General features: G+C 42.4%; 1 long non-coding RNA gene across 2 annotated transcripts; it reads left to right on the forward strand.

Annotated features, from left to right (window-relative positions):
* The first annotated feature begins 1060 nt into the window (after positions 1-1060).
* LOC111929106 (uncharacterized) lies at positions 1061-8030 on the forward strand. 2 transcript variants are annotated; one of them, XR_015287044.1, is made up of 6 exons: positions 1061-1188; positions 2136-2214; positions 2389-2533; positions 3764-3884; positions 5487-5625; positions 7801-8030. It is a non-coding gene; the product is annotated as an uncharacterized LOC111929106 (long non-coding RNA). The 2 variants fall into 2 exon arrangements; XR_015287045.1 differs by lacking the exons at positions 5487-5625; positions 7801-8030 and having other exon boundaries at positions 3764-3965.
* The last annotated feature ends 4918 nt before the right edge of the window (positions 8031-12948 follow it).

Consider the following 12948-nt stretch of genomic DNA (forward strand, 5'->3'; position numbering starts at 1 on the left):
CTCCTGGATTTGCTGAGGAGCAGAAGTTTTATCCCTTTGCAAGGAACATTTAGCCATTAAGCACCATCTCCTGTGAGAGACTGAATGGTTGATGTTTCCATGGCTTCAACAATGCTGACATTGAAAACTGCAAGGAAAGAGCGGCTCATCTGTGACTGCTGAAGCCACCCCTCCCCAAATACACCTCCTAACTGGAATTTGGGCTGTGACAGGAACTGGGGACAAGATAAAGGGGATTTATTGTCCAATCCCAGGGCTAGGGAGAGGAAGGTATCCAGAAGTGATACTGGAAGAGAGAGTGGGATGCTGATGGCTCAAACCATGAGAGGAATCTGCAGAGTACGGGAGGGTGAGCACAGCCCAGCTCAGCCACACTGCTGATGGATGGGATAAGGAAAGAGGGGAACCCTGTGAGGCAGGAACTGTCTCCTTGTCCTTGTCAGTGATCCCTGCTGTGGTAACTGCCCTGTCTGGGAGCTCCTGGGACATTCACATGTGGCCTGAAGGTGCTCACTCTGCTCATGGGCCACCATGGCCATGACTGAAGGAGCTCACTCTGCTGCTGGGCCACCATGGCCATGACTGAAGGTGCTCACTCTGCTCATGGGCCACCCTGGCCATGACTGAAGGTGCTCACTCTGCTGATGGGCCACCATGGCCATGACTGAAGGTGTTCACTCTGCTGATGGGCCACCCTGGCCATGACTGAAGGTGCTCACTCTGCTCATGGGCCACCCTGGCCATGACTGAAGGTGCTCACTCTGCTGATGGGCCACCCTGGCCATGACAGACCCAGCTGCACTCATGTAATGGGCAGCTGTATAGAATTAGAAGGCATCAAATTCTCCCAAACTGTCCCCCAACCCACAGCATTCCATCATCCAGGTGTTCCTGACCCACAGCATTCCACATCCAGGTGTTCCTGACCCACAGCATTCCATCATCCAGGTGTTCCTGACCCACAACATTCCATCATCCAGGTGTTCCTGACCCACAACATTCCACATCCAGGTGTCCTTGATCAACAACACAACTTTACCCAGCTGAAGCTCCCCGCCCCAGGGGTGGTACCTGGGTGTTCCTGCCTGAACCCGAGTGAATATAAACCAAACTCACCCTCTGATGGGTTTGGTTTATGACCAATAGATGGTGGAACTGCACTAAGTCTCATTATAGAGCCTAGGGGTGGTAAGATATTTTTCTCTTATACATTTTTTCTAGTGATGTTTTTATGCTTTTATGTTGCCTTTAACTATAGATAATAATAACCAAAATGGTTCCATAGTAGTTTTCCTGTGCAACCAAATTGTTCTACAATGAGTCTTGCATGTGTGTATTTACAAATACTGGTCATTCAGTGTTGTTTCTCTAATCCACTCTAAGGGATTTATTAACAAGAACCTGGGTTAATAATTCTAGGGTAGGCTGTAATACCTCTCACAAGGTAAAATTTCTGCAATCAAGTTAAAGCACAGTATCTTAGTATGTGATGTACATAAGCAAAGATCAGGTTTTCTGAAGTTGGTAGGCAGCTGGAAATGCAAATAGAACAAATTTCCAAAAGTCCCTGAGCTCCTTAATTGTGTGATACTGGTCACATGCTGTAAGAATGAGTTAAGTACCACAAAATCATATGGAGCTAAACAACATAAGTGTTCTCCTGAGGGAGATAGGCATCTCTCATCCTAACTGCTTCACACTAAGCTGTGAGAGCAGAGTGGAAAATGAGAGCAGGATATCTCGGTCTGAGATCAGTGCAGAGCTCATGGACTTGAAGGATTTTTTTCTGTTGGAGTAAGAGAGCGATAATATATACACCCTTGGCTGAGAAAAATACTGAAATGTGGGATGAGACAGATCAATGTGAGAACCAAAAAAGGAACAATCCACCTAAAGCTCAGGAAATAAGACCAGCTGAGGCAGGGAGAAGGCTTGGTGACACAGGTCCATTCAAGCATCAGCATCTCAGATCAGAAATCTTTATCAGTTTTCAAATGCCAGGTTCCTCTTAGCAAGTTCAAATTACAGAGCAGGAACAGAGTTCATGGGAAGACAAAACTCCCTTTAAAGGTTTAAAGGAAGGAAGTGACACAGATTACTGTTTTTATGCCCTGTTAAAATCTATCCTGCTGCAGTTGAGAAGCAGGAGTGAAACTCCTCACTTTTCTTCCAGGGAGGAGACATGGAACAGGAATCTGAAAGGCCTGGCAAAAGGTATCTATGGAATAGGGGAGTGCCTTGTGCTTCCCCATTGCTTCTCACCCCAGAATTCCCAGGAGGTGCAAGTGGCTCCTTGCAGCCCTCTGGAGAGCTCTGCTGGGCATGGGCAGAGCTGGATCTTCTTGGCCTGTCTTAACCTGTGACTGCATTGGGCCAATTTGTTATTAGATAACAGAGCTATTGTTTGTGTTCTGCAAGGAAAAGATGAGGACCTTCTGGAATGAGTGCAGAGGAGGCTATGAAGATGCTGTGAGTGCTGTTGAAACAGGCTGAGAAGGATTGTGGTGTTCGTCTTGGAGCAGGGAAGGGTCTGGTGAGACCTCATGAGTCTTTTCCAATACCTAAAGGGGATGAGGAAAGATGAGGATGGAATTTTAGCAGGGTCTACTGCAGTAGGACAAGGGTTTTAAACTAAAAGGGGTTAACTCTTGTCTGTTATCAGATTAGATATAAGGAAGAAATTTTTAAACAATGAGGTGATGAAACACTGGCACAGGCTACCCAGAGAGGTGGTGGCTGCCCCATACTTGGAAATATTCAAGGTCAGCTTGGACAGGGCTTTGAGCAACCTGATCTAGTTGAAGTTGTCCCTGCCCATGACAGAAAACTTGGGCTAGACCACTTTGAATGGGCCCTTTCAACACAAAGCATTTATAATCCTATATTAAAAAAGCAAAACACCCAAGAGCACTGAAGCTTTGTCACATAGTTGCTTGCAAACCATCCCTGAAGCTGATTTTGAGGTGATGGAAGTGGGTGAGGCACAATCTCACAGGGCAAAATGAGCAGAGCTCTCTGTAGAGCAGCAGGTTGGAATCTGGTTTAGACCCTTTTAAGAAACCTCCCTGGTGAAGCTTTTTCTAGCAAGTGAAGCAGGGTAACACCCCAAGTTCTCCTTTACTGCAGAGACCACCCTGGAGAGCCAATGTGCTGGCATTCAGAGCACAATCCTTGCTACAGACAAAGAGAACTCTGCTCAGCAAGTTACTGCCTTGAGTTTTTGGAGTACAAATTTAATTTGAAAATTAAAGCCCCCCTGCTGTAATTTTGGGGGCTGCTACCCACACTGAGAAGCAAGCATGGCTAAGCAGGTATCTGAGCGGAGTTGTGATGCTCATGTTGATTTTCTGTGGGGTATATTTCAGCTTTTCTGCTCTGCTGAAGTAGATTGGTCTCACTGCCCCACTGCACCTTTCCTTCCAAGCACCTTATACCACCCTGCACTGATGAAGAGATCCTTAAACTCTCACAGAATGGTTTGTGGTGGAAGAAATCTAAGAGACCATCCAGTTCCAGCCACCCCTGCCAAGGGCAGGGACACCTTCCACTATCCCAGGCTGCTCTAAACCCAGTCCAACCTGGCCTTGGACCCTTCCAGGGATACCCACAGTTTTTCTGGGCAGTCTGTGCCAGAGCCTCCCCCACTTTCACAGGGAAGACTTTTTTTTCTGAGCATTTAATCTAAATCCCTTTTTGTTTAAAATAATTCCCCCTCCTATTTCTATTTGCCAGTATAAAAAGTCTCTCTCCCTGTTTTTTATAGGTCCTCTTCAAGTACTGAGATGCCACAATAAGATCTCCCTGGAACTTTTCTCTTCTCTAGGCTGAACATCCCCAGCTCTCAGCCTGTCTCTTGCACAACACAGCTGGGCTGTGTGGTCAGGGTACGTTTAACAGCCTGAGGTGGGCTGAGGGCAGCCCATGGGAAGGTGTAGATAAAGTTCTTGGCTGTCCTGATGGGACACTTGTGGCTGGGTTCTTTTTTTCTCTTGGACTGAAGATTGATGAGAAGCAGTTTTCTCTTGTTTGGACCTGGTTGTTTATTCTTCCCTTATCTACATTTCACGTATACAGGGTACAAGGAGCTATGTGCACTAAGATAGAAAGGTGAAAAATGGCTAACAAAGAACTTCAAGGTTTTTTATATGTCTATTTATCCAATTAACAAATGGCAAGAAAATTATTTTTCTTAGTGGCTCAGTGACCTAACGCCTCTGTGCTGCACTGTGGCACTTTTTATTGAATCACTTATTACTACTGAAAAACTTCTAGAAGAAGATGAAGAAGAGACAACACCCTAAATCCTCCATCTTGTCTTTTGCTTTCTAAACAAGCTTAAACTCTAAACTTTAATTTTTTCACCCAGTGACTTAAGAAAACTCTCTAATTTACACTCTCATGCTCTTTGTTTTTCTATTTAGCAGTTGTTTCTATGGTGTTATATGACATTCAGTGCTTTCTTGGATGTCAGAGTCAGGTATCACAGATAAGGGCACACGCTCTGGGCTTCTGACTCCAACACTTGGCTGGTCCAAAGCTGTTAATGCAAAGTTCTAGCAGTATCTGGTAATTGAGAGACCTCATATCCCCACAACATCCATCTGGGTTTGTCTGGCTCAAGCTGTCTCAGATCCCCAACATCTGGGAAGCTTGTAAAAAAACTGGGAAAAAACTAAAGAGTGCCGTGGATTCTGCAGAACTGGAAGATCATCTGCCTCAGGCAAAACCAGATTATGCTGAAAAGATATCTTGGTTTTGAGTGTCATTGCCCTGGATCCCAGTTTTGTCCCTGTGGGTCATCAGCTCCACCAGTGAATACCAAGCTTCAAACATTGGATATTTTCCAGGTCCTTTGCATTCTGGTACATGAGGACAGGGACAGCACAGTGAGGAATACCAATGAAATACGATGGCTGAGTGTGACTTTAGTATGGATATACTAATATATCAGTCCCATGATGTTTTTTTGACAAAATATATTTTAACCAGGAAGCCAGAATCATAAACCCTCCCTAAAAACCAAGAAAATCTACATGCTGTTTTCTTAACTAGCATCAATCAGTGTTTATTTAGTAACAAAAGGTTTGAGAATCTGGACCTCAATCAGGGGCTTTTGTTATTCTAAAAAAGGAAACAGGAAATGAGACACCATGAATTAAAAATATATGCAAATAATGCAATTAGTTATATCTGTCAGCAGCTGAGAATTGGCCCAGTGTTACTTGCAGAAAGCCTCAAACCTATTACTCCAAAAGTTTTTCCAAAACAAGATTGTTTTCATAGATACTATTGGAAATCCATGAGCCTGCACCAAGAAAAGCAGTTGCCTGATAAAGGGACGAGTGCTGCTGGCACAGCCCTGCCTACACAGAGCACATCTATTATTGCTGTGCAACGTCACAGAGTTGAGATATGGTGACCTGACTGACACCTGGAGGAGAGGAACCTCATGTTCTGAAGCATCCAATTTTGTTCCTTGTCCTCAGATCTGCAGCTCCCATCTGCAAGATCCCAATCTGCGTCATTCTTCATTTGCATGGGTGTGTGGGTTCCTGCAGCGCTTGCTGGAGCCAAGAGGATTTTCACTGAGGAAATGGAAAGTGCTGCTTGCTGGACACACAGAGGGTGAATATTCCAGCTGGCACCGTTTTCTAGGAGTACTAAAAATTTCCATCAGAACAACGAGCCCATCTCTCAGCAGCAGGGACCATATAAGTACTGAAAGTAGAACTTGGTCTGCGTTAAATTGGAGATGAGGAGGGGAACATCAGCCCAGAGGGTGGGATGGAGCTGTTCCCTCTCACCACAGATCCTCGAGGTGGCTGTGGGAGTGAGTCCTCCCTCAGCTTGCCCTCAGGACTCTTGGGGTTGTCTCCTAAATTGCAAGGGGTGTTGTTAAATTCAGCCCAAAACATGAAAGAGCTGGCACTCATTTTTCCACTAAGACAGAGGTTGTGCCAACTTGCTGTAAATCCATCTCCTCAAGCCAGGCAGTGTGAAAGCTGAGGAGCTGCACCCTCTAACCCAGGGAAAGGCAGACAGGAGCCAAGCCAATTTACTCTAAAGCAAAGACAAGGAGTCTGACTGATAAGAGCTCTCCCACACCTCTCAGGAGGAAATAGGTCACTTCAGAGCAAATCAATCACTTTTCCTGGAAGGTGAATCAGCCAAACTATGTAAGCAAAAGGTATAAAAGGCTGGTGATGAATAGGTTTGGGCTTGTAATGAATGCCCATTGCCAGGAAGGGATTTCCAGTGATTGGATTCCTTGTTCCATCTCCTGAAAACTATTTTATTTATGACTGCAATAAATAGAAAATTAGTATATCCTATGGCCTAGCAGGGTATGGGAAGTAACTCTGTGATTCACAATCAAAATAGTCCAGTATGTGAGTAATCATTCCTTTCCCTTCCTCTCTTTGAAGAAATGATGACATTTGAAAGTTGTTCATGAGCCCTCAAATCACTTGTCTGGTAAATACAATGCCATGCAGATGTTGGTAAGGTCACAAACATCTGTAAGCTGGTGGCTATTTGGTTTATTGCAAGGATTACTGAGTGGAATTCCTGCAAAAGTCAGGCCTAGGAATCTGGAGTGACTAAGTTTTTGTGGGCTGTGCTTATTTCCATCAACTAAGGATTGCGTTTGTTCCATTTAATAACTGCAGCCTCAACTGGTGATAAGGAGGAAATCTCAACAATGAATTTCAGGGAAATGTCAGGGAGAGGTGCTTGAAAAAATAAGTCTGTCAGGAACAACTAAATTGGGAATGCACCATTTCCATTGTCCCTCTTCTCCACACTCACATCTGGCCTGGAAGCACTAGAAATGCTATAAAAATTGTGTGACTGCAGGAATCAATGAAGCTCTCCCCCTCCATGCACGACCTTTGTGTATATCTGATTAATTTCTACGACTCACTGCAGGTTTTATTCAGGAGTGTATGGGACAAGGCTGACAGGAGCAGCACTGCTGGATGGTGGGAGCAAGAAGTGTCTCTTACAACAGCCCTTAACATTTAACAGTGGGACTCGATCTTAGATGTCTTTTCCAATCTTAGAGTTCTATGATTTTATCCTGTATTTAATGTAAAATGTACATTCTGTCTACAGAAACACTTATTTCAGGACTTCACTTTCCCATGCAAGGAATCCTGAAGGATTTCTACAAAAATTTCATCAGTTATATGTAAAATGCAGTGTTATTGTTTTCTTGATTAAAACTGGGATAATTTCCCTGGTCTTGGCCACTCACCCTGACTGCACCTACATTTTGTGTGATACAAGTTGAATGGGGGGAACATGGGCTTCTCTCAGATACCCTGTCTGTTAATATTAAAATGTCAACTTCACTCAACTATTTAAATCTACCTCTTGTTGCTCCTGGCAGTACTTTGCAGCAGGATCACAGAAATATTCTGTGTATCTGATCCAAGGGACGTTTCTCTGTAATAAGGAGAAGAATCAAAAATGGAAGAGTTACAATTGGAATGCAGTAAACCTCAAAACATGTTAATTTACACCTTCTTTAGGGTCATTTTGTCCTTCTCCCCGAGTGTGAGAGCTGGTAGCCTGGAAGACTGAATATAGGGTGACTGTGTCTCCATCACCTCCTCATCCTCAGCACAACTGGGCAAGTGTGGAGGCTCAGAAACCTGGTTGTTGTCAAAAAGCACCCAGACAAGCTCAGAAATAATTTGTCTGTCAAGTGGAGAGACCAGAGGGGGGGTGGAGGAAGTGAAAAAATAGGAGGAGAACAGATGTTTGTTGAAAAAATAAAAATAATTTCATTCTTGCCAGGACTGAGAGGCTGTTCCCATCTGCAGAATGAGTTGGCATTACATTTCTGCTGAAGGGGGATGTGTGCTGTTCCCTGATGTGCAACACTGCTGATGAACTGGAGACCTGCCCTTACCCACAGTAAAATGGGGAAAGGGCCATCCATGGGATCCATCAGCTTATGCTGATGTTGAGTTTCTGTTTCTTTTCTTCTTTCCTAAAGGAACACAAAATTAAAAGGATTCAATTTATCTGCCCTGTCTCTTTAAATGTGATGTGATGTCAGAGCTGGAACTTCATTTTTAGGCAGCAAAAGATTTTCTGAAAAGGGATTTTTTTTTTTTCCCCCTAGTGTTTCTTAAAGGCTGTCAGGACTCCTCCCTCTGTTCCCTGCATCTTTCTTCTCCATGCCACCTGCTGTCTGTTGGATTAAATCCCACAAGAAAGGAAAAAGAAAAAGGTCCAAGATGAATAGATGTTGATAATATTGAAAGATTTTTTTATAAAAAATCATAAAAAATTAATTTTTTTTAATAAAAAATCAAAATTTTTATAAATTTTTTTTATTTTATAAAAAAAAAATTATATGAAAAATTATAAAGGAAATGAGCCAAACCTCACCTCTCAGTGAACCTAAGAAGCTCTGCTTGCCCTTTCCTACTTCAGAAACCCCTGTGCCAGGCTACAGTTATCTCTGTTGCTTCCCAAGGCTTCAAACACTTCCCACTCACGCTTTGCTTCTATTTTTGCTCCCAGTGCCACAGCCAGAGTGCTCTGGCTGTCCAGAGGGAAGGTTCAAGAGGGGCAGCCTGAGCAGATCCCATTATGGATAAGACAGGATCACTTAAAACACTTTTCATGCTCCCTGGAGAGTTGCTCAAGAGGAGGAAACTCCTTGGACTCCACTGAGGGCATGGAAAGGGCTGCTCCTTGTTGGTTGACCATGGGGAAATGTCAAATCCTCGTGTCACAGTTTCCATATTTTTTCTGCTGTCACCCAGCCCTGTCCTTCATTTTGTTGTTTTTTTGGGTTTTTTTTACAAATTTTCTTTGTAGGTTTTGTCAGCCTTGCTACAAATTTAGTTTTACATGTGTTTCTTTCTTTATATCTTTCACTGACTCCCATTCTTAGCTTGAGATACTTCTTGGACTCTCCTGTTGTCACTTTGTCCTTCAAGAAGGTTTTTTTCTCCTCTTTTCAATGCCTCCAGATGCTCAGATAAAAGTTCCTGTGTCCTGTGGAATACACACACAGGTAAAGACCAAGCTCTGTGCTTTTAGACCCTTTTGTTTCTCAATAATTAATGAAAAAACTCCATCCCAACAAGCACAAATGATTGTGGAGGTTGTCAGGAGAATGTCCTGCTAGACCAATACAAATGGTATCAATATTAATGAATTTTATAACTTAATTAATTTACAATTTCTAATTAATTATATTTATTAACAAAATTAATAAATTATAATGAATTAAAATTAATATTAATAATACAAATATTAAAGTCTCTAACACATCATTAATATGGTTATGCATCATTAATTTTAGTCATGCATTATTTGCATCCCCCAAATCAAACATTCCCACCCTTCTCCAATATTCACAAAAGCAAGGAGAGAGGGGAGAAGAAGCTAGGAAATGTTCATTTAGTATTACTGCATACATGTGCCTTAAAAAATCCTGAATACTAATTTAATAGAGAATTCCTGTGGAGATGGATATTAGTTTCTTCATTCATAATGATTTTAATTACTGCACTTGATATTTTTACTTTTGTAGTCACAGGGTCCAACAGTTTCGTCTTTCCTTCACACTGTAAAATTATAAAGTTATGTTTATCTTGCAATGCAGAGAAATACTGCCATGCAAAAAGCAGACAGTAAAAAGCAAAATAACCTTGGAAGTACAAGCAAGCTGCTTAAATGAATGAAAAAAAAAAAATATTCAATGCAGTTTTCAGTCTCTGATAGAGTGAAAGAGCATTCTAGGAGAAAAGTGAAGACTGTCATAAAGTGACAAAAAGTAAAATCTAGGAGCCACTATCAAAATTAACTGGAGGTCCAAGCCTTAATTAAAAACAAACAAACAAACAACCCAAACCAAAACAACTCCACAAAAAAAACCCCCACAAAATAAAAAACCCCCACAAAATAAAAGACCCCCACAAAATAAAAAACCAAAAATCCTGAACCACAAACCAAAAACTCCAATGTTTCCAAACATTAATAAAGGCCAAATTAAACTAACTTTGTGAAATACTTTGCCTTGCACTTGCCTTAGGCTAAAAGTGGTCACACTGCTGTATACCACGGACCAGCTGATATGCAATAAATTCAGTTAGCTAAGCCCTCTGTCACTAAAGCTAATTTGCTTTTCCCAGCCTTATTTTCCCTAATGTCCAGGAGCAAAAAACAGAGGTGAAACCTGCAGAACAGCTTCTGTGTGAAGAACAACTAAGCTGGATAAGTTTGTCTTTCAAGTTGCAAAAAATACTGAAGGGGAAATGTTGAATATTAAATCTAGAATTTTAAATCGGGGGTGAAAGATTAGGCTGAATGCTAGAGTGGCCACCAAGGTGGAGATAACCTGAAAACTGACTGCTGGCTGTGAGAACTCCATGGATTTCAAAATCTGTGGAAGGAAAAGTCTTTGAAGGTTGGTGAGTACAAAGATTTTGTTAGAAATTCATGAGTCACCAGATGCTAGGGTAGGATTCCTGGAAGAAGAACCAAATTTGCCTCAGTTCTGTACATTTCTCTAAGTGTCTGCCAAACCCCACTTTTGGACAGGGAAATAATTAATTATTAGTAAATAATTCTGTAGAATTTTTTTCTCCTTACTCTGCTCAGGCTTCCAGAAGGAACTGAAGGCTGTGTGGGAGCTGCCCCCACTCACAACTGAATACATCAGCTTAAATTTACAGAAATCAGCATCAAATAAAAAGTTTGTCTTTCGTACAGAGTAAACCATCAATAGAGAGATGGAGCCAGTTAAGGGATGCCAGAGAACATCTCAAAACGGTGCAGTCAGGACCAGAGAGGGCTGCAGCCAAAGCTGGAAGTTGTGAGATGTGGAGAGCCTCCCCCCCATGAGATGATTCACTGGGCAGCAGCTTGGCTGATCCAAGTGATCCAAGGAATTTCTCACTCTGGAACAAAGGTTGAAACAAAATTCCTTCATTTTGGACCTGCTCCAGCAGCAGCACATGGCACAGAAAAATGCCTTCCTCTGCTGATCTTCTCACAAGATCTTTGCTGTTTTTTGTGGTCCAGTCTGGTGACTTCTATACTGAGCCACAAAAAGAAGGATGAAGGGAAGTAAATCCCATATCTTTGTGGAAGTAGTTCCCTGAGCTAATTTAATAATTCATGATAGATGTGTTCTGTCTTGAGTCCTAAATTCCATCCTTTGCCAAGGTGTACCTCATACTGTAGGAAAACTGTCTTTTCCAGCTGAGCACCTGCTAGATCAGGCCTTGAATTTGATGAGAAAATAAGGAATTCCCTGCTCCTCTTTGTCCATGGTTCTGTAGACCTCTGTCCAATCCCTGAATTCAGTTGTTTATTTTTTTTTTCCAGGACAGAGACCCAGCCAATGCAGCTGCATTTTGTATGGAAGTCTCTCCATATCTTTAATTGTACTTGTCAGTCTCAGTGACTTTTCTATTTATAACAATCCCTTTAGCACACTGAGTGGCCAAATGCCTCATGGTGCTCAGAGTCTGGGAGAACCATGAATTTCTACAGTCTCATAATGATCTATTTTCCTTTCCATTTCTTTCCTAATGACTCTTAGCATTCAATTTAGCATTTTTTGATTGCTGTTGAGCTCTGCAGTGATGCTTTCGTGGAACTGTTGCCACCCTATCAAGCTCTCACTCGAGTCATAAAGGTTTGATGAAAGCCCATCAGATTTGTTTTCAGGCATCCACCTTTATATTCAACTCCCCCTTCACATTTATCCACAGTGGATTTATTCTGTGCTTTTATTTCTCACTCAATCTCAAGTGTTTCTCCTGTCCTTCACAAGTGGTTTTTGTGCTTATTGCTCTGAAACAGATTAATATCTGCAGAAAACTTTGTCAGCCTCACCATTAATACACTTTTCTTGGGTCACTAATGCATGTATTCAGCAGTGCAGTTTCCTCCAGAATCCTTCTGTTGCTTCCCTCCCTTATGAAAGCTGCTCACTCCTACTATTCACTTCCAATTTTTTAACCATAGCAGGACTATCACGTCTGGGACTTGCAAATTCCCTTTTTCCAGGTGTAAGAGCAAGATTATCCTGGAAAAAAATCTGAAGTGGCTCCCAGTGCCCTTTAGAGGATCTCATTAAGTTGTGTTTTCTGGTAGGTAGAAAGAAGGGTTCTTATCCTTGCAAAACCTGCTAAAACAATGAGGAAGTGTTTAACTAATCAATCCTCTTGTGGATTTTGGATGGAGTGTGGGGTTTGGAGGTGGATTTTGCAAAGTTCTTCTCCCTCACTCTATGCCTTGAAAGATTTTTACTCTAACAGCATTATGAATCCAGGGGAATTTTCAGCAATATAGCAGTGACCACCCAGCTACACTGTCAGAGCATGTTCAGGCCCAGATTCACCTTGGGTCAAACAAGTCTAGATTTTTAACTTTAATATTTCTAAGCTCTTGCCTGTGGTCTGCAGTAAGAGGAGGTTTATTTCCACTCTACCTATTTTGGGATAGAAGGGGTATCTTAGAAGTTTTTTCTCTATTGATTTCAGGGATAGTCTTGACAAAGTTAGCCTTCCATAAATGTGGTGGTGGTGACCAGGGGTGTTGATCTGCTCACCTCTGAGGGCATCTAGTGCTCCATCAAAGGTAACATGGATCATCCTTGTTCCTGCTCCATCCAAGTCATGCCTTTGTAGTCACTTTTTCTCTGCTGGGTATTTCTGATTGTACTGAGCAGATTGAGCCCTTCACAAGAAACCTGCCCAGCCCTTGTACAGTCTGGCTTTTAACAAGCAGATAAACAGCACATCTGATCCATAAACTCCTCCTGTTGGTTATTCCCTGGCAGTTATCTGCAATAGAAAAGCCACAATAAGCCCTTGGAGGGTTGGCAGTGCCCCCATTGACCGGTTCTGTGCCTGATGCTGCAGCCGGCTGTCACCGTGGGCAGCTGGAGTCACCACAGAGACACTGGATGAG

This window comes from Cyanistes caeruleus, chromosome 5, assembly GCF_971803275.1.
Source record: "Cyanistes caeruleus chromosome 5, bCyaCae1.hap1.1, whole genome shotgun sequence".
Taxonomy (NCBI): domain Eukaryota; kingdom Metazoa; phylum Chordata; class Aves; order Passeriformes; family Paridae; genus Cyanistes; species Cyanistes caeruleus.